This window comes from Melanerpes formicivorus, unplaced genomic scaffold (genome assembly GCF_026170545.1).
Source record: "Melanerpes formicivorus ecotype bairdi unplaced genomic scaffold, bMelFor1.0.p_v2 SCAF_30, whole genome shotgun sequence".
NCBI classification, from domain to species: domain Eukaryota; kingdom Metazoa; phylum Chordata; class Aves; order Piciformes; family Picidae; genus Melanerpes; species Melanerpes formicivorus.
The window spans coordinates 3,646,063-3,668,740 of NW_027142382.1; positions in this window are offsets into that span (position 1 = coordinate 3,646,063).

Here is a 22,678-nt window from a genome sequence, read left to right on the forward strand (position 1 = left end):
CTGGGCAACCTGTTCCAGTGTCTCACCACCCTCATGGGGAAGAACTTCTTCCTCACATCCAATCTGAATCTACCTATTTCTAGCTTTACTCCACTCCCCCTAGTCCTATCATTACCTGGCACCCTAAAAAGTCCCTCCCCAGCTTTCTTGTAGGTCCTTTTCAGATACTGGAAGGCCAGTATCTTTGTCATTAAAAAGTAATTAAAAAGTCATCACAGCTCAAGCCTCTCCTGTGTGACTGTGTGGCACAGCACATGCTTTGGGGTGTGCTGCTTCTGTTGAAAGCAGGTCCCTTTTCTCAATGGACAGTTTCACAGAATCACAGAATACAGAATCAACCAGGTTGGAAGATCATCAAGTCCAACTGATCACCCAACCCTAACTAATCAACTAGACCTCATTCAGGCTTTTCTTAAACACCTCCAGGGATGTTGACCCCCACCACCTTGTCAATAAATTATCTAATATCTAAGAGTAGTGGAACATCCTGAAAGTAGCCACATTAAGCATCTAGCAATCACTAAAAGTCAATTACTCATATTTGAATATAATTTTAATCTCTATTCTTTCTCAATAACACTGGTTTCACCCTCTGCCCCCCCATTTCCCCCCCCCCCAAGCACCTGGGCTCTATTTGAGTCTCCTGCCACCCCAGGTGTGGCCACTTTGCCATCCCCCCCCCCCCCCCCCCCCCCCCCCCCCCCCTTTTTAATCCCTTTCAGGAAAGGCAGAGGCCCCAAGCTGAGCCCATCTGGGCTGAGGGATCCTCCTCTCATCACTGGTGAGTGCCCATGGTGCACACTGGGTGATGGTGGTAGTGACAACAAAGGCTGGGGGGCCTGGTGGCCTCCCAGCTGTTAGGGCAATGATTGATGACTACTCCAATATCATCCATGGGTGCTGGCTGGGCCTCCTTACTGGGGTTGTGCTCCTCTGTGTGGTATCTTGGCTAGTTGAGGATCTTGCCCCAGGCTCTGGGATGGGTGCAGTAAAGATGGTGGTGAGGCAGGAGCTGTTAAGGCAGGGTGGAGGATGGTCTCAGTGCCACTGGCTCTCTGGAAGGATGGTGTGGAGCTGGCTCCTGTTTGTATCTCATGTGGTAACTACAGCAACCCCCCAGCTCCTATCTCTTTATTTTTTTAACTAAGCAACTCCTTTACTGCTAAGCTAACACCACTACACCGAGTTTACAACAGCATCAAAACTATAACACTATCAATAGCTCTTGAAGCTGTTCCCACCAGTGACATCATGCCTTCTCCACTCCCCCAGCCACAAAGGCATATATTGATAGGCATGACATTTGCTTTTAATGCTGCCTTTGTTTCCAGAGTTTCATTTGGGGTTGTTGTTAGAAGCCAGAAAAACAAGACAAAAGGCAAAGTATGTTAAGAAGGAGACCCAGCCTGCATGCAAAGAGGTTGTGAGAGAATCTTGGCCGTCCAGCAAGACTTGGGCAGACTGGAAAGCTGGGCACGGAACCTAATGAGGTTCAGCAAGGACAAGTGCAGAGTCTTGCATCTGGGGAGGAATAATAAACAGCACCAGTACAGGCTGGGAAGTGATCTGCTGGAGAGCAGCCCTGTGGAGAGGGACCTAGGAGTCTTGCTGGATAACACGTTATCCATGGGACAGCAATGTGCCCTGGTGGCCGAGGAGGCCAATGGGATCCTGGGGTGCATTAAAAAGAGCACGTCCAGCAGATTGAGGAAGGTTTGCTGCCCCCCTACTCTGCCCTGGTGAGACCACATCTTGAGTACTGTGTTCAGTTGTGGGCTCCAGGTTAAGAGGACAGGGATCTGCTGGAGGGTCCAGCAGAGGGCAACAAGGATGATTAGGGGACTGCAGCATTGCCTTATGAGGAGAGGCTGAGGGATCCGGGGTTTTTTAGTCTGGAAAAGAGAAGACTTAGAGGGGATTTAATAAATGTTTATAAATATCTGAGGGCTGGGTGTCAAGAGAGAGGGGCCAGGCTCTGCTCACCTCCTCCCTGTGATAGGACAAGGAGCAATGGATGTAAGCTGTGTCAAACTTGTGCCAGCTGCATAGAAGACTGTAATTGTGGGAGCTTCTGAAGACATAAGTTTACCTTGTGAGCTTCTTAGGACTGGGAGAATGCATCCTCAAGGAATATTTGTGCATGGGGTACAGGACACAGCACAAAAGGGGAATGCTGCCCTTTGCACCATGTACCATTCTAAAATGATAGCAGAGGTCAGAGTGGACTTTAGTTTTACTTCTCACAATATTGATCCAAATTTCATATTGTTGTCCTTTCAGAGAAGTTTGCCAGAGGGCTGGGTAGAGATACTGAGTCCTCCAAATATGTTCATCATCAGGAAGGATGATGAGCAAACTCATTTGGAGCTTTATCAGACAAACTCCGTCGGCTGTGCATGCAGCACACTTCACCCACCACTGGTATTGGAAAAAACTATATATTGAAACCTTGTGATTTTCACTTTTCCCAGTTTTACTAGCCTGTGAAAACTTCAGCCTGAATGATTTCTGCTTTTGGCACAGAGCTCCAAATAGACAAATGTGCATGCATCCAGCCCATCAGTCACTGGACCTTGTGTCTGTCTGTCACATCTGACTCTCTGGGCAGACTGGTAGGACAAACGTGAACATGCAAGCGTGACTGCTGCTATCTCTCCAGACTTTGGGCCAAATATACATAGAAAACTTCTTCAGGGAAATGAGTGAGGAAGATGGGCAGGAAGTGACAAGTTCTTTACCATGAGGGTAGTGGAACGCTGGAATAGGTTGCCCTGGAAGGTGATTGAGGCCCCATTCCTGGAGATAGTTAAGGTGAGGCTCTGCAGGGCTCTGGGCAACCTGATCTAGTTGAGTATGCCCCTGCTTACTGCAGAGGGGGTTGGACTAGATGACCTTTGGAGGTCCCTTCCAACCCAGACCACTCTGACCTTTACTCTGAGGAGAGGGTTCATAAGGACCAGGTGATAAATGTGTGAGGATCCTTGTAAGCTGCAGCTCATTCCACAGCATTTTTCACCCAGTAACAGGTGCTTCTGTAGGTGACTCTTCTGGCATTTTCTGACTATCCTCCTCTCCTCCCTACTTGCCTCTATAAATGATTCTTTTTTTTCCCTGAGAATTACCCACAGCACTTCCAATGAGCTGTTGTCCAGCATGATGTGTTAGTATATAGACAGATAAACTGGCTGTTACATATTTCATTAAGTAATCCTTAAGAGTTGCTTTGTGTCTAAGGGAGTTTGCAGACATCCACATAGACCCCTCTTAAAAGTTAATTTGTCTGGCAGTCTGGACAAAACAATACTCCAAAGGTTAATAAGCATGAAATGAATGGCTTGGCAAACCCAAGCTAAATGATCATTTGGAACAGGGAGCAGCTACTATACTCTATTACATGTTGTTGCTGTTAAAACTGAACAAACCTGCTGCCCAAGTGAAGAAGAGCCCAGAACAGAGGAGGCTCAAGGTCTAGCCTCTCAATAAGCCTTTGGCCTTGGTTTCACATGGTGCTTGAACTGCTTGAAAGACTCCTGAGCTCATTCAGCCTTTTCTCTTAGAGGAGCTCTCTTACGTAGGGTTTTTCCCCCCCCAAATTAAGGCCCAATTGGTTGAGATATGGTATGCAAGCACCATGAGGCTGCAGGACGTGGCTGTGCTTGCACAGGCTTGCTGGAAGCCAAGAACCACTGGAGGTGCTGGGAAGACCGCCAAAAGTCATCCTTGTTTTGGAATCATAGAATTGCTAGGGTTGGAAGGGACCTCAAGGATCATCTAGTTCCACCCCCTCCCATGCCTTTTTCTTTAAATGCAGTGGGCTTCTCCCCTGTTGGGCTTGTTGGGGGTCGTTGGGGGGTGTTTTGGTTGCTTGGTTGTCTTCACTTTTTTCCTTCTTGCAAAATGCATCTGAAATCCTCCTGCCCTATTGCCTTTTCCCAGCTGAGATGGAAGGAGGTGAGTGCCTCGCCATATGCCTGTTGCAGAGAGATGCCCTATTGCTACTGAGAATGCTGAGAACAGGGGGAAGCCCCTCTGGGCAGAAGAAAAGATCTTGCTCTGGGGCAGAGGCTCTGTGCTGCTCCCACTCATCCTTGATGGCTTTGTGCACTAAGTGAAGGTAGGGAGGTTGGGCAGCAGAGAGTGCAGGGTCAGGAACAGCATGTGCAGGGTGGGCTCTGCACCCCTTACTGCACTCAGTGTCTAAAGCTGGCCTGCTGCTCTGGGGATCCCTCAATCATGACAGGGAAAAACTTTACCAACCTTTTCTGGTTAAACATGGCTGACAAATTTTAACAGATACTAAACATCTGACTGCTTCCTGCTCTCCTACAGTGACCAGGAAGGAAACAGCTGTGTTTGTGTCCTGCTGATATGATAACATCATGCTTCTGCAGAAGTTGTATTTCTAATTGTGATGGTCTTTCCCTTTCCTTCCCTGCAAGACTGATTCAGAAGTTATATCAAGCTTGTGGTCATGCAGAGTCCCCTGTGCTTTACATGGAATATTTACTCATTCTGAGGTACTGCTGCAGAAGATGACTCACTCTGTTTTGCCTGCTACCAACACCAAAGAGGACCCCTCAGTCTGTTCCCTGATTGCATGGGGCTTATCAGATGCAGATAGTGTTGATCTGGGTGCAGCAGATAGTTGAATGGATCAGGGGTTGGGGATATTGGAAATGCTGTGTCCAGTAGGAGCAGGGAGGTGATTGTCTCCCTGTACTCAGCTCTGATGAGGCCATACCTTGAGTATTGTGGTCAGTTTTGGGCACTTCAACACAGGAGAGATGTGGAGGTGCTGGAGCCAGTGCAGAGGAGGGCAATGAAGCTGGGAAAGGGCCTGGAGAATAAATCTTATGAGGAGCAACTGAAAGAGCTGGGGCTGTTTATTTTGAAGAAGAGGAGGCTGAGGGGAGACCTCATTGCTCTCTACAACTACCTGAAAGGACATTGTGGAGAGGGTGGTACTGGTCTCCTCTCACAGGTAATGGGTGACAGAACAAGAGGGAAAGGCATCAAACTGTAATAGGGTAGGTTTAGACTGGACATTGTGAGGAAAATTTTATGGAAAGAGTGTTCAGGCATTGGAATGTGCTGCGCAGGAGGTGGTTGAGTCACCAACCCTGGATGTGTTTAAAGGTGGTTTGGATGTGGTGCTTGGGGATATGGTTTAGGAGTGACCCTTGTAGAGTAGGGTTATTGGTTGGACTTGGTGATCCTGAAGGGTCTTTTCCAACCCAAATGATTCTGGGATTCTGTGAAAGTGGTATGAAAATGGGAGAATAGGCTGGAGGCATGGCCAGCATGAGAAGGGGAAAGGTGAAGGGAAGAGCTGGTAGCAAGGTGAGGTGAGGCGAGGCCAAGTCAGGGCCTTACTTAAAATGGCCTTTGTCACCTGGCAGCAGCAATTCTACGTGCCCTTTTTATTTTACTTCTGTTGAATTACTTTAAGCAAACAGAAGTGAACCAAAACAACTTTGCCTTTTGCTCCAGACTTGGCTCAGGGAGCTGGCCCCTCTCCCATGAGTCTCCACAAAGATAGTTTTGTGTCTGTTCCTGCACGTGTGCCCCAGTGGGTCCTGCTCTGCAGTAAGCCCTGGAGAAGTCTGTGAATGTTTTAATTTTAAACCCTGTCCCTGGATGAGTCAATTATTTGTGTGCATCATCAGCTGCATGGTGTCTCCATTCATAGCAGCTTGTCTGGAGAGAGGCTGCAAGGGGAAGGGTTAGGGTAAAGGCCACCCCTGCCCTGCTGCTGTGTAGCAGTTATAGGAGCCCTCCAAAAGTCTTCAGTGAAAAGAAAGCAACCTTTTGGGAAGGACCTGCATGGTTGTCCAGGATACTTGTCCTGTCTCCACTCCTGTTGTGTCTGGCTCCAGGAAGGTTCTTCATGGCTTGTGTGGTCTCAAGTCACAGCTCAGATCTGTGGCTCCAGGACCTGGGAGCTGCACCTTGACTGAGGTCAGATGTTATAATATAGATGGTATATTCACCCTGGGCAAGGCTTCCAGGACGAGATGTAAGCAGGCACAGACACTTGTTACATTATACAGCAGTTATCTAGTCTATCAGAAGGCACATGTGTCATCTCTCAATTGGTCACTTTCTACTGGCATGCCTGTAATTAAGCCATACAATAGGTCAAAATAACAAAACAATATTTTAACACATCCAACCAAATTCTGCCTAGTTTCTCTCCTTCAGTTACAAGGTGTTTACGTTCTTTTCAGAGCCAAAGACAAAACATAGCTTTCTCAAATTCAAGCAAAGGCAAACCTTCCCTATAGCCTTCCAAAGTTACCTGGAAACAACATCTTCCTACACTTTCCCCCTTTCTGTTTTCTAATAGAGCAACACTTTTGACCTTTCTAAAATTCTTTGCATACTTAGTTAGTTTTAACTTGCTTGCTTCTACCTACAGTCAGAGGTTTTGGGATCTTGGTCAAGTGGAACCGGATACTAACCCTAGAAAAGATGGTGCAGCAATTTCTGCTGAAGCTTCAGGCTGCATTTGGAAGGCTACTTGATAGTTCAGGATCCTGCTTGTTGATGTGACTGCTGCTGGATGGTTCAGGTGACTCTGGGCAGAGCCTGAAGCATCTCCCCTGAGCCTGACTTGTTCCAGGCTTTAAGTGCTGGGAAAGAACTTCCTTGCATCCCTAGTGACTGCTAGCAACAGAGGCAACCAGCCAGTGTTTCTGGCAAGCATCCCTGGAGCCCCAGGGCTTTAAATTAACTGCCTCTAGACCTCTGAATTGACAGCTTGTTTCACCTCATGGCTCCTTTCATCTCGAGGAAAAGAAACCAATTTTCCATTGTGAACTAATTTGAGCTCCAGGAGTTAAAAGTGCTGTGTAAAGAGTTAACCTCCTTGTGCAACATTACCTACAGGCTGGAGAAAGCTCTCCTCCTCAGTGTGTAAAAAAAATTAGGCTAATAATGATTTTGTTCCTTACACAAGCTGGTGAGGATTAATCAATTTGAAAAGCAGATTAAAACACAGCCACAACATAAGTGCTAAGTTTTGTTCATTAGTACTCCATATTCAGTATACAAGACCAATTATGTGCATGGCCAAGGAGTGCATTTTCTATACTATTACTCGTGTCTTAAAGGTTGAAGTAATACTAACTAAGGAACTAAGAGGGAGAGTTCCTGGTGAAGAAAACTTGGCAATGTGCAAAGTTCAGAGTTGGTCTTTGCTATGAGAGCCAAAGAGACATCTGAAAGGCGATTCCAAAGTATTAACAGACATTGGAGGGGTGCCAGTTGTGATAGTCTGAGCTCAGCTTAGGTGCAGATAAAGAAGGAAAGTTAATTTTTAACTTTAGCTAAGGTTTTTGCACGTTAGGAGGTGGGTTGTAATGCCCTGCAATGCAGCACAATAAAACAGGCATGTATTTAGTGATTTCACATTTGTCTCAGTCTGTGAATCTGAGACTTCTGCACTGACTATTTGTCCCTGGATTTATGTCTGGCTCCTCCACACCAGCCACTGTTTTTTCTGACAACTGCTGTCTGCCTCCAGATAAATTAGTATTAATTTTTTATTATGGCTCTGCTTTAGCTCCCCACATGCTAAGTGGGAGGGAAACAGCAGGGAGATTCTCTCCCTGCTAGACAGAACTGCCCATATGCCAATGGTATCTATTTCACCCATGCCCCTCTAGCTGATGTTTCCCGTGGGCTCAAGGGGACTATCAGTGCCCAGTGACCCCTTGAACCCTTCTCTCAGTTCCTCAGTGCCTGTGTCAGGGTGGAGAATTTCCGTCCTGGGACATATTCACTCTTCTGTCTTTTGTGGTGATGTGCATCATCTTCCTCAAAAATACATTTTCCTCTTAATCCAGACTGATGGGTTTTGTAGAATTCATTTTGTCTTTGCATGCTTATTGTGAGCTTGAAAAGAAATCTTTGAATGGGTTGAGGCTGCTGCTGACTGTAAGGCAACTGGAGCTGAGAGCAGGCTTGTGCACACACAGAGCTGTAAATCACTTAAATGTATTGCACATAATTTCCCGGTGCCTACTCTCCTTGGGAGAGCAGAATCCCACCGGGGTGAATGTCATCACAGCATGCAAGCTCCTGGGTTTGATGTTCCTTTTTGTTTGCAGGGGAAATGGGGCTCACCTCTGCCAAGATGAGGGGAATGCTGCAGGCTGAGGCAGGGACTCCAGCTGCCTGACTTCATTGTAAGCTTTCTTCTCTTCAGCCTCAGAGATCTGGTACATTCTCCACCCTGCAAAATGCCCAGTACTTTATTTGGGGTGGGAACTCCAAGTACAGCTTCTTAATTGGGCAAACTCACAGCGAGAGGGTCTATGAGTTATTGATGCACTGGCTTTCCATGTGTCCCTTGGTAACTAAAGATGCAGCCTGCTAAGCAGGAGACAAAACCTCTTTATTTCGCCCTGGAACTGTCTGGAAGAGATTTTTATTGTGTGAGTTACATAAATGATTAAGTAAAGTTTCTGTGCCCTTGCTAATATATTTGAGCATTTAGAGCACAAAGAAAGCAGAGCCCACAAGCTCAGAACACAAAACTGCTTCAGGAAAATCTCAAAGCAGTCACCTTTGGAGGCTTTCCTGTCTGTGCAACCATTGCAGCTTCTGCTAAACTACTGGAGTCCCAGCAGCCACCTGGGCAGCACTGGTGGGTGTCATGAATCATAGAACTGTCATGCTTGGAAGGGACCTCAAGGGTCATCTAGTTCTGACCCACCTGCCATGGGCAGGGACACCTCATACTAGATCAGGTTGCTCAGAGCCACATCCAGCCTGTCCTTAAAAACCTCCAGGGATGAGGCTTCTACCACCTCCCTGGGCAACCTGTTCCAGGGTCTCACCACCCTCATGCTGCAGCAGCTGTTAGCACCCCCAGTACTGTCAGGCACTGAGTGGCATGGTGGCACCACTCCCTTCTCCTGGCAGGCACTTATCCTGCCACACTTCTCTGTGGATCCAGTCCTGCCTGGCCCCAAGAGCTGCCAGCAGGTCTGGAGAGCTTTGTGAACACAGCAAACTGGGCATGTTACACAATTACAACACATGCTTGTTTCTGCTCTTGCTACTTCCTCTTGAAACCATGCAAACTCTCTCTGGCCTTTTCATGGAAGGGTGGATTCTGTGGGGTGGGGGTGTAGCAGCTATGCAATTTCCTACCACTGATTTCCCATGGGGAAGGGGAACCAAACGTGGGCACCATCTGTGCATCTTGGGACGCTTAAGAGCTTGGCACCCTGAAAGTCAGCTAAGTAGGATCCAGCGCCCCTAAAGCTGGGCCAGGCAGTCTCAAAAGGGAGCTAATTATTCTCCATCCTTTTGAACTGAAGAATTGGGAACTGCTTGATAGCAGTTGTGACAGATTTCTGTCCTTCAGGAGCTGGGCATGCAAACAGATGGGGCACATGAGCCAGCAGATAAAAGAAACACCTAGCCTGGGTCAGTGCTTGCTCTTTGTATGTGTACCCAAAGCCTGCTTCTTCCACAAACACTCATTTCACAAAAGTCTGCAAACATTGCATTAGGAAATGCTGGGGGAGAAAAAAAATACAAAAGCCAATCTGGATGAGGATTGTGCACGTGCTGGGGAGTGACTCTGCCTGGTCAGTGCTGGGTGAGGTGGGGAGGTCAGAGGCAAAAGCAGGCAGGCAGCGTTGCTCATGCTTTGCCTCCTTTGGGGGGTTGAAATTCCGCCCCCAACATAAAATTGCTAGACCAGCTCAGTTGGAAAGCGAATGAAACTGTATTTACAAGCACAACTGCAATCTAAAATATGAAATGCAATGAATATGTACAAAACATACAATACTTACAATGTGGAAACAGCACAAGAACCCCCCCTAGACAAAGCCAGGGGGTACTAGCAGCTTCTCCCTCTGTGCTCCCTTCGCCTCTGTAACTGGGGCAAGAGAAGAAAGGATAAAAGAGAGCTGTTTGTTAGTACTTAGCGTCAGCAAAGCCAGCAGAAAGCCAGAAGCTAGCATTTGCTAGAGCAAAGGAGTTGAAAAGAGAGAAAGTTAATTTATACAAACTAATTTTGTTAGACATCTGTCCAATGGGATAGGATCATAGAATTGTTAGGGTTGGAAGGGACCTCAAGGATCATCCAGTTCCAGCACCCCTGCCACAGGCAGGGACCCCTCACACTAGACCAGGTTGCTCACAGCCACATCCAGACTGGCCTTAAAAACCTCCAGGGATGAGGCTCCCACCACCTCTCTGGGCAACCTGTTCCAGTATCTCACCACCCTCCTGGGGAAGAACTTCTTCCTAACATCCAATCTGAATCTAAACATTTCTAATTTTTCCCATTCCCTAGTCCTATCATTACCTGACACCCTAAAAAGTCCCTCCCCAGCTTTCTTGTATCTCCCTTCAGATACTGGAAGGTCACAATTAGGTCTCCTCAAAGCTTTCTCTTCTCCAACCTGAACAGCCCCAGCTCCCACAGTCTGTCCACATAGGTGAGGTGCTCCAGCCCTCTGATCATCCATATGACCTATTTACAACTTATCATTATTTTCCCTTTTTACATCCAATGGTGATTTATTTACGTTCTCTCACTTTCTGTTCATGATCTGTGGAGAATTTTCCAGGCACAGCCTAAAACTACCCCACCTCCTTGGATGTAAAGTTGTGTCAGCCCCTGGAATGACTGCCCTCCGCCTGCATCTGCATGGCTTATGGCAGAAAACTGTCCATTCCTGCCTGCTAAATGGTCTCCCCACTCTAGTTCTGAAATGTACACTAATAAAGGAAAAAAATCTGATTAAAGATAAACTAATCAGGCTTGCATGAGATCTTGGGTCTTCTAGTGCTGATGTTGCTGAGGAAAATTGAATTGTACCCTGCTTATGCTAACTCTCTGCAGGGCAAATTACCTCTGTGGGCAAAAGTGTCCAAATATGGTCTCTTAAATGTGGGCTCCAAATTTCCTTCCCAGCCAGCTAAGCACTCATGACCCAGGAGAGATGGATCTGGTGCACCCACAGTGTGGCTGGGTATGGTGACAGCTCCTACAGGGGGAGCAGAATGTAACTTGGGGAGCTCCCTTGGGGCTGAGCCAAGCCCCACCAAGCCCTTGAGTTTTTCCCTCAGCTTCAGGAGCTCTGCCTGTCTGGAAACAGCGTAGAGCAAGCAGAGAAGTGGTGGCTTGAGGCACTTCCCTTCTGAGTCCTAGAGTCTTGGGTGCTCTGAACACAAAATGATTAGTCCTTGGGGGCTCCTTAATATCCATGGTTAATATCTCATGGTTGGGTAGATGAAAATAAAAGACTACTGGTGTTGGATTATTTTTATTTCCCCTCAAGTGCCTGTCCTGAAGAGCCCGTATGAGCATGACAGTGGATTCACAGCATAAGGTATCCAGGAGGATTGGTAGCATGGAGGTCAGTTTGCATCCAGGACACATTTCAGCCTGTAACTTCTTTTTCCTGCTCTGTTCTTTTCCTCTTCACTAGGAATTCAGCTATTGCCTTTAAAGATTGTCATAACGTTATGCAGGACAAATAAATGCAAATACTCTGAGGAAGGGAAGGGAAAGAAAGGGAATGGAAAAGAAAAGAAAAATCCTCATTAGTTTAGAGAAACTTCTTGATGCAGTTAGGGCTTTCCCTGACAGTGTGTGACTAGTTTGGACAACCAGAGAGATCCTTTTGGTTTCTGTGTTTCCAGTGGCAAACAGCATTGCTGCTGGTCTCAGGATACAGTGGATGTTTGGGGAGTGTGCAGTTGATTCAGGTGTGATTCAATTTTTCTTCTTCTCTCAGACCTTTTTGCACAAATAAAGCAACTCTCTGTCTCAGCATACTCACAGGTGAAAGGGCTGAGGAGGGCAGGGGACGGGACAGGGAGAAGGGAGCAGAATTGCCAGGGGTGGGACGGTGCCAAAAAAGAGGTCAGTCCTCCTCCCTGCCTAAGTCCTCTACAGAAACTTTTCCAGGGCGTCCAAAGGTCCCTGCCATGATTGCTGCTGCACCTCCTACTGCTAACTGGCAAACTCTTTTCTGTATTTTTGCCAGGCCATGGCTGGAGAGCAGGGGAGGGCCAGTGTGTCTCTCCCAGGATGCTGGGGAGAGATGGAAACTGCCTCTGCTGGGCTCTTGTTAACACTTTCCCTTCATTGTGCCTTTTTGGCTGCCTGTTTCTTCTAAGTGGCAGCTCCCACTTTTAGTTAAATATCCTGGTAATCTAGACCCTCTATGACTATGAATGGTCTATGCTGGGCTGCATTTGTTGAGTAAATGCTGTTCACCTTAGAGCAAACAACACTTGCTGATGCACAATTTTGGGGGTACAAGCAATTTCATTTTAATCTTCCCTTATAGAATCACAGAATCAACCAGGTTGGAAAAGACCTCAGAGATCATCAAGTCCAACCTATTACCTAATACCTAACACCTCATGACAGCTAAACTATGGCTTCAAGTGCCACATCCAATCCTTTTTTGGAGGCCTCCAGGGATGAGGACTCCACCACCTCCCTGGGCAGTCCATTCCAATAGCTAATTACTCTTTCTGTGAAGAACTTTCTCACACTGTATGGTTTTAAAACACCTTCCTAAAATGGAAGAGAGAGTACCTTTAGGCTGTGTGGATGCATGTGCAGTGTGAAACAAAAGCTGCTTTTAATAACGCAGGGTGTGATGTGTGCCCATGAGAACCAGGCACTCAGTGCTCTGCAAGGTGGTACAAACCCAGTGAGTTCTGAGAGCCTCAATCATAGAATTATAGAATGGTTTGGGTTGGAAGGGACCTCCAAAGGTTGTCTAGTCCAATTCCCTCAATTAGATCTGGCTGCCCAGTGCCCTGTCAAGCCTCTTTGAATATCTCCAAGGATGGGGCCCCAACCACCTCCCTGGGCAACCTGTTCCAGTGTTCCACTACCCTCATTGTTCCTAACATCCAGTCTAAATCCGCTCTTGTCTAGTTTGAAGCCACTGCTTCTCATCCTATTAGTACAGACCTTTGTAAACAGTTTCCCTCCATCCTTCTTGTAGCCCCACTTCAGGTATTGGAAGATTGTTATTTGGTCTCCCTGGAGCCTCCTCTTCTCCAGGCTGAGTGTGGAGGTGCTGGAGTGTATGGGGGCTGCCAGTGTGCTGCAGGACAGCATGGTCATTTGGGGTGCAGTCAAGTGTGCTGCCAGCAGCTGGGAACAGGCCAGCAGCATCAGTCTCCTCCAAGTGCCCAGGACAGAGGAATAAGCACAGCAGGCTGGGACCAAAGGTACCTGAGGAAGCAAGCCATGCCCTGCTGTGGTAGTTTTAGGCTGTACCTGGAAAATTTTCCACAGATCTTGAACAGAAAGTGACAGAATGTAAATAAATCACCACTGGATGTAAAAGGGAAAATAATCATGAGTTGTAAATAATCCCACTGCTCAGCTGTCTAACAAAGTCAGTTTGTATAAACTAGCTTGCTCTCTTTTCAGCTCCTTCACTCTAGCAGGTACTAGCTCTGGCTTTCTGCTGGCTTGGCTGCATTGCTTTGTTGTGGCTAAGTACTAAAAAACAGCTGCCTCTGCTTTTCTCCTTTCTTCTTGTCCCATGTACAGGGGGGAAGGGAGCAGGGAGGGAGGAGCTCTTGGTAGCCCCCTGGTTTTGTCCAGGGGGGTTCTTGTGTTGTTTATAAATTGTAATTACCTGTAAATATTGTATATCTTGTACTTATTCATCATACTTATTTCATATCTTCGATTGTAGTTAGGCTTGTAAATATAGCTTCATTTGCTTTCCAACTGAGCTGGTCTGGCAATTTTCAACCCACCACACCTGCGTGCAAGTGCCTCTTTGTCTATGATGTGTCCATGTAGACAGCAGCAGGCTCAGTCTGACTCTCTTGGTCTCGTTGTGTATTGTAGACATGTAAGGCTCCTCACACACCTGCCTAATTTCTGCTGTTTCTTGCATGGCTCTGAGGAGTTTCTCCAAGGGTGAGGAGGCAGGCTTCTTGGCTGCAGTGAGCTCACCACCTGAGAATCCTCCTCTCTGCCTCTGCAGAATGTATTTCTTTCTTAAGCCAGTTTAACCAGGCTGGCTTCACATCTGTCAGGCTCCTCTCCTGTGCCTGGCTCCCGAGGTGCTTGTTGGGGGGAAGGGTCCCTACCTGCCTGTCATCCAGCACATGCCCCTGGCTGATTGCTGTCAGAAGGTAATAGGGATGGATGTTAATGCTGCTGGTTCCCAGCCCACCTGGAGACAGCTCTATTTACATCTTGATATTGCTGTTCTGTTTGTGGTTAATTGTTACACTTCAGATACGTCCTCCTGACATGTATTTATCCTTTCTGGAAATAGTTTAGCCTCCTGAGACTAAGAAAGGAAGAAGGAAGAAAAACTCAAGAGAAAAATTATCTGAGCATCTCTTGTGCCCATGTGTAGTTCATCTCTACCATCAGACCTAGGATATTTCTAAAGGTCCTAAGTCCATGTGCTGGAGTAGGGCTGGGGAGGAGGCTGAATGTATTGGCCACTTAGAGACTTAGAACATCTTTCCAGAGTGCACGTCACTGGACAGGGGAATGAGGGAGGTACCACATGCTCCCTTCAAGACTCAGAGTTGTTCTTCTCCTGATGAAGAGACAGAGAGGGAAGTGTTTGCAGAGCATGCCTTGGTGGTGGACCATATGCCTGTGCCTAGAAAAGCCCTCCAGAGATATCTGGCATCCCAGTTGCAGGACGTGCCCTGGGTGGGGCAACTAACTTGCTAGCCCCAAACTGGGAGTGGTAGATAAAACTTTTTTGAAGCTATTTTTGCCTTGGAAAGACTTAAAAATATTCCTTTCTAAAGAAAGCCATCTGGTGCTATGCTTTCTCTCCCTTCCCAAGTCCAGCCTGGCCCTGAGGAGGCCAGGTGGGCTCAGGGAGTTGGTGGGGCAGACATGTTTCACATGGGTATCCTGAGTGCTCTGCATGTGGCTGTACAACCACAGAGGGTTGACTCCTGCTTGCTGGAGTCACACATTGTGGGAAGGAAGGGTTTAAACTGCTGCCCAGTGCAGGGGCAGCTTTATGGATGAGTAGCAACACAGATGGTGGGTTGCCAGTAATACATGAGAGCAGGCTGGAACTCAGAGGGAGCTTTGAAGGAGTTTTCCAGCAAGGCTGCATGCACTGCTGACAGGTTCCTGAGTTTTATTCATTAGCTCTATTTTTAATCAACTTTAAGCAGATTAACAGTAACTTCAAATCCAGTGAGCAAGGAGCAGGGAAAAAAACAACAGAACAACACAACATGAAACAAACCAAACAAAAAAACACTACCAAAAACCCCCAACCCAAACCCCCCAAACACAAACAAACAAACAAAAAGGAACCAAGGAAACATATTGATTAAATGACAAAAACGACAGAATCACAGAATCACCAAGGTTGGAAGAGACCTCAAAGGTAATCAAGTCCAACCTGTCACCACAGACCTCGTGACTAGACCATGGCACCAAGTGCCACATCCAATCCCTTCTTGAACACCTCCAGGGATGGTGACTCCCCACCTCCTTGGGCAGCACATTCAAATAGCTAACAACTCCCTCAGTGAAGAACTTTCTCCTCACCTTGAGCCTAAACTTCCCCTGGTGCAGCTTGAGACTGTGTCCTCTTGTTCTGGTGCTGGTTTTCTGGGAGAAAAGACCAACCCCCTCCTGGTTACAACCTCGCTTCAGGTAGTTGTAGACAGCAATGAGGTCTCTCCTGAGCCTCCTCTTCTCCAGGCTAAACAATTCCAGCTCCCTCAGCCTCTCCTTGTAGGGCTTGTGCTCGAGGCCTCTCCCCAGCCTTGTTGCCCTTCCCTGGACATGTTCAAGAGTCTCAACATCCTTCCTAAACTGAGGGGCCCAGAACTGGATGCAGTACTCAAGGTGTGGCCTAACCAGTTCTGAGTACAGGGCACAATGCACTTCCCTACTCTCCTGTTGGCCACAAATGTTGCTGTTGTGAAGCCAATGAGTTGTTAGCAGTGGACTTTCAAATTGTAAAATCTAAATGTGAAATGCTTGAAGTTTTAGACAAAACCTCCTGGTGAAGACAGTAATGTGGTGAAGCACAGGAGTATGATTGGATGTTAGGAAGAAGTTCTTCCCCATGAGGGTGGTGGGACACTGAAACTTGTTGCCTAGGGAGGTGGTAGAAGCCCCATTCCTGGAAGAATCTAAGGCCAGGCTGGATGTGGCTCTGAGCAGCCTGATCTCACGTGAAGTGTCCCTGCCAATGGCAGGGGGGTTGGAACTAGATTATCATTGGGGTCCCTTCCCACCCTAGACAATTGTATGATTCTGCTGTTGAACAGCTGGTGTTCCCTGCTCCCACAGTATCTCCCAACAGGTAAGGGCAGGGAGTGTGTTGTGTGCCCTGGATGGGGTCCCTGGGCTGGAACTCAGAACAAGTGGCTTTTATTCCAGCTTTTATTCCCACTTCTGTGTTTAACATGCTCCTCACCTCTGGATCATGTCAAGAAACTCCTTTCTTCACTTGGCTAGACTCCATGGAGTGTTGTGATACTTAAAGTAGCTGGACAAAGTAGCTGAAATATGTTTATCTATGTGTGTAAAGGGCTCATCTTTTTTTTGCTAAGATAATAAAAATGGCTGGGGAGACTGAGTGCCTGGAGCAATGTTGACAAAATTAATGATGGCCATGTGGAGGGACAAAAAAGGAGCAAACCTCGCTTTATTACAATTGAGAGGGCAGATATGGTGTTTCTGGGAGCGAGACTATGGATGTTTCCAGATATTTTCAGCAGATTCTACCAGGAAGCAAAATTTCCAGGTGAAAACAAACAAGCAAACAAACAAGACTAAAATGAATTTCCATACCTCTGTTGAATATGAAGGATGATGTGTGCTCCTGTGCAGAAGGCAAGGAGAAACCTGAGTAGTGCTTAGGTCAGGCTGTAAATCCACAGAAGCCAGAGGTTATTCACAGGAATTATGGGGCTAACAGCCCAGATCCTGTTGTAAAACTGAACTTTAACTTTTACTCATTTCTTGGCAACTGTTCAGACCACTGCCTATTTCTCAACATCGTCTTAAGCATTTTGCCTTGGAATAGCAATCTGGAGGCTGTTTCCATGCAGCTGAATATTTACCCTGAAAATTTTCAATGATTAATGTGTACTTAAACCCCTGCTTATGTGATTGAATATGAAAAGGCAAATACTTCAATTCACAGAATCACAGAATGTTAGGGGCTGGAAGGGACCTCGGAAGATTATCCAGTCCAACCCCCCTGCCAGAGCAGGATCACACAGGAACACATCCAGGTGGGTCTTGAATAGAATCATAGAATCAATAAGGTTGGAAAAGACCTCAAAGTTCATCAAGTCCAACCCGTCACCCAAGACCTCCTGATTACTAAACCATGGCACCAAGTGCCACGTCCAGTCCCCTCTTGAACACCTCCAGGGGATGGTGACTCCACCACCTCCCTGGGCAGCCCATTCCAACAGCTAGCAACTCTCTCTATGAAGAACTTCCTCCTCACCTCGAGCCTAAACAGAGAAGACTCCACAGTCCCCTGGGCAGCCTGTTCCAGTGTTCTGTCACCATCACGGTGAAAAAACTTTTCCTCATGTTTCCATGGAACTACCTGTGCCTCAATTTCCACCCATTGCCCCTTGTCCTGTCATTGGACATCACTGAGAAGAGCCTAGCTATGTCCTCCTGACACTCACCCTTTGCATACTTGTAAATGCTAATGAAGGTCACCCTTCAGTCTCTTCCAAACTAAAGAGCCCCAGCTTCTCAATCTCTCCTCAGAAGGAAGATGCTCCACTCCCTCAATCATTTTTGTGGCTCTGTGCTGGACTTTTTCAAGCAGATCCCTGAGGTCCTTCTTGAACTGAGGAGCCCAGAACTGGACACAATATTCCAGATGCAGCCTCATCAGGGCAGAATAGATGGGGAGAAGAACCTCTCTTGCCCTACTAACCACACCCCTTCTAATACACCCCATACATCCACGAAGTCTGGTTCTCTTTCCCCCCTTTTATTCCAGCTACTTTGGAGACATTTTCCCCAAAGCAAAACTCTGTTGTGTCCTGCTTTTACTGGGCCAGAATCACAGGCTAGCCATGGGCTGCAGGTATTAGCTGCTTGGAGTCAGCCAGGATGGCTGACTTCGGCTGGCTCACAGGTGTACTCCATACCACAGCATCACAGTCAGTATACAGAAGGAAGTCTGCTGGGAAGAGGGGGTCCTGTTCTCTGGACTTTTCCTAATGCTCATCCTTTTTCTTCTGCTGCTCTTGAGGATTGCCTTCCTGTTTAGTATGGCTGCTTGTGGTGGGTTGAAAATTCCCCCCAACATTAAATTGCCAGATCAGCCCAGTTGGAAGCAAATGAAGCTGTATTTACAAGCAAAATTACAATCTACAGTGGAATGCTATGAATATGTACAAAGTATACAGTATTTACAATATTTACAGGGATTTACAATTTATAAACAGCACAAGAACCCCCCTGGCCAACTAGTTACCAAACTAGTGCTTAGGGTAGGTATCTCGCCAGTGGGATTGTTTGGAACTATCATCATTTTCCTTTTTACACCCAATAGTGATTTATTTACATTCTACCACTTTCTGTTCAAGATCTGTGGAAAAATTTAAAGGTACAGCCTAAAACTACCACACTGCTGCACCTTTGCTTGGCAGAGTATGACTTTATATGCTTTGTGTTGATATTGGTATCTGTTTGGCTGTTTCATTAAAGGCATTTTCATTTCAATCTGTGAATGTCCTTTCTCCTGATTTATCTTCTCTGCTGGGGAGGTGTCAAGTGATAGAGCAATTGGTATAGCTTAATTCCAGACATGGGCTAAACATCTTGGCAGCCCTTCCAGTTGCCTCTGGAAGAGAAGGAACACAACAACTTTATTCAGCATTTTCAGGGTGCAGTGCTTTAAGTATTTACAGAATTAACCAGGTTGGAAAAGACCTTCGAGGTCATCAAGTCCAACCTATCACCCTACACCACCTAATCAACTAAGCCATGGCACTGAGTGCCTCATCTAGTCTCTTCTAGATCTTGGATATACCCTGACCAAAGCCAATCCCTCAGCATAAAGCTTCTCTGACAATGAGGCACTGGGTTGTGAGTTCAGCAGCATGGTTGTGAGTTCAGCAGCATGGTTGTGAGTTCAGCAGCATTTATTTTGCCTTCCCTGCACAATAAGGGATGATGTACCCTGTGGATCTTGAGGCCTCTAATGTAATTTAAACCTGCTGTAACAAAGAACAGAGAACAATATCAAACTTCATTTCAGTGCACTAAAGGGAGAAGGTGCCATCTGTTCCTTATATTGCTGTTAATGACTATGCAGAGGGGATGGACCCACTTGGCACCAGAACATTGACTGTACCATGTTGCCTTAGAAGCAGCAGGAAGAGCAACCCCCAAAGGGATGTTCTTGCAGTGTGGCAACCACCAGTGCACCAGGTATGGACACGTCCCTGGCCTGGACCCTGTGGGGGGCAGCTGCTGGTACTTGAGCCATGAGTTAGGATCTGCACTCACCTCAATGTTAGGAGACAGCTTTAAACTGGGAAGGGGTGAGGGGATCCCATTCATGCAGCCAGACTCTCCCAGAAGGAACCTAAGTGCTGCCAACACAGAGAGCAGCTGGAGGAGGCTCAGCTATGGCCAAGCACTGTACACAAGCAATTGGTGGCAGAAAAAGAGCTCTTCCACTTCTTGTGGCAAGCAGGGCATTCTTGACCATTTGCAGTTAACTCAGATTAGCTGTGAAAATGCATGGTAGAAACTTCACCATGGTGTCTGTTATGCCAACAGGAAAAGAAGCTGTCCATACATTGATTGATTTTTTGCATGTGTGGGCAAGGGAGGAATGGTTGGCAAGTGATATTGAGGTCCAGGAATACCTTTACGATTTTAGGAGCAAAGTCTGTAATAAGATAGTGTTATAAGAGGGGTTTGGGCTGAGGCCTTCTGGGAGAGATTAAAGCAAGGCACAGAATTAAGGCATGACAAAGAATAAAAGCTTGTCAAGAAAGAGAGGTAAATCATGAAAGGAGGAGGACAGTGTCTTGACAGAAGGGACACAGTGAAAAATCAAGATACTGCAGGTAAAGGCTTGATGCAAGGGGTCATGTGAAGTTCAAATACTAGGAAAAAAATGACATGTAAAGAGGCTCAGCCTGTGACAGCCATCATAAACTAGCCCCCCAGTAGGTAAGGCTGTGCAGAAATAAAATGCATTACATTGCTGTGCAGAAGAACTTGCTAGAATCAAGTGCCTAGCTTGGACAGGGAGAAAAGAAGGATGCTTCTACCTCATGCAAATGCTACAGAGAAACAAAACCAGTGCAGGCTGGCAGGACTGAACCAGCCATCTGAAAGAAGATGAATATCTGTGGATCCTGAGCAGAAATGTTGCAGATGAAAAGATCTAAGTTCTAGAAACTGCAGAGAGAAATGCTGTGTGAGTTACAGTGCTCTCATCCTTCTGGTCCAGTCAAAAGGATGTGGTAATGCCAGGCCACAGCAATGGGCAGGATTGGAAGGATGTCCTCCAGTGCACATGGATGGTCTGAAGAGGAAGAGGTGGGAGAGGAATATTGCAAGGCCTTGTGGTGCACAGTGCTGACCATCAGAAGTTGAGAACATGAAGCACAGGCCTTGGCTCTGAGTATTTTCTGAACCACAGGGTAACACCCTTTTGCCTCTGCATATCAAACCCTGAGCTCAGGCTTCAGGAAGAGGATCATCCCTCTGGATGCCTGGACAGTGTCTCTGTGCTCTCACTGTAAACAAAACAGCAGCAGATCAGCTCTAAGCAGCTGACTGTTGTTCCTCACAGCAGCAGTCCTTTCCCCCCAGGCAAACATGGAATACCAAGAACGAGTCTTATAAGGAACATCTGAGGGAACTAGGAAGCAATTCTAGGGTTCTACTTTCATGGCAGCAGCCCCTGCCTCCATCTCCTGCCCTTCCCTCGTCTTCCAGGCAGCTGAGTTGTTCCCACTCGTCTGACACAAGCAGTTTCCAATGATCAGAACACAAAGATTGTTACTCAGTGCCAGCTTCTGTGGGATTTTCTTTTAGCCAGGCTGTTCACTGAAATGCTTGCTCTAAACCCACATGGATACTTAATTTATTGGTCAACTAGAGAAAACTGCATCATGCCTGAAATGCTTTCAGAAGATATAAGGCAATAGACCACCAAATAAGTGATAATCACAGAATCACAGAAACATTCAAGTTGAAAAAGGCCCTCAATATCACCAAGCCCAACCAATAACCCTACCCTACAAGGGTCACTCCTAAACCATATCCCCAAGCACCACATCCAAACCACCTTTAAACACATCCAGGGTTAGAGACTCAGCCACCTCCCTGGGCAGCACATCCCAATGCCTGAACACTCTTTCCATGAAATTTTTTTTCCTAATGTCCAGTCTAAACCTACCTTGTTACTGTTTGATGCCTTTCCCTCTTGTTCTGTCACTAATTACCTGTGAGAAGACCAGCACCAGCCTCTCCGCAATGTCCTTTCAGGTAGTTGTAGAGATCAATGAGGTCTCCCCTCAGCCTCCTCTTTTCCAAACTAAACAGCCCCAGCTCCCTCAGTCAATCCTCACTAGAGTGTCAGAGAGGCATTCCCAGGTCCCCCACCCTCCTCAGATGTCAGAATGCCATGATACCCAAGCAGAAGCAGGAAGCCCATGTGATGCTTTTGACACATAGCCACCTGCAGTGGCCTTTCCCTTCCTCCTGGACAAAGGTGAGATTTCTTATCACAGCAGTGGTCCCAACCTTTCTGGTGACTAGCACTTAATGAGTTAGAGCACCAGTGGACTCAATGACACATACTGTTTTTTAAACAGGCTTTTCCTGACTACCCTTGGTCATCACTGTAGGATGATGGTTGAAGATTGAAAGTTCATGGTCTCCCCGTGCAGCAAGGAACCAGCTTATCACTAGTAAAAGAGGCCTGAGATTGATTATGCAGGCTGGGGGAGCACAGGGGAGTCTTTAGGCAATGGTTCCAGGCCTCTGTGCAGCATGTTTGAGCTGGGATTGTTTAGCCTGGAGAAGAGGAGGCTCAGGGGTGACCTAATTGCCCTCTACAACTACCTGAAAGGTGCTTGTGGCCAGGAAGGGGTTGGTCTCTTCTCCCAGGCAACCAGCACCAGAACAAGGGGACACAGTCTCAAGCTGCGCCAGGGGAGGTTTAGACTCGAGGTGAGGAGAAAATTCTTCACCAAGCAAGTCGTTCATCATTGGAATGTGCTGCCCGGGGAGGTGGTGGAGTCACCATCCCTGGAGGTGTTCAAGAGGAGATTGGACGTGGCGCTTGGTGCCATGGTCTAGTCATGAGGTCTGTGGTGACAGGTTCGACTCGGTGATCTTTGAGGTCTCTTCCAACCTTAGCGATACTGTGATACTGTGATACTATGTTTCACCTTGGGCCATGTTTGCATGCAAAGAAGGGATTTCCACTAGTGCTTTGGTACACAAGGAAAGCCCCAGCTTTCCTCCTAGTTCTTCTGTTGCCAAGGTCACAGTTTTCATGGGAATTAATGTGGTGTTGGGGCATTTTTGGAACCACCTTTTTATCACAAGGCTTTACCCATAGACTTCTCTGTAGCACATTGCACATTCCTCCATGTGGCAGTATTTGATGTTGACCAGTGTGAACCCCCAAAACTGACCCCAGAAATGGCA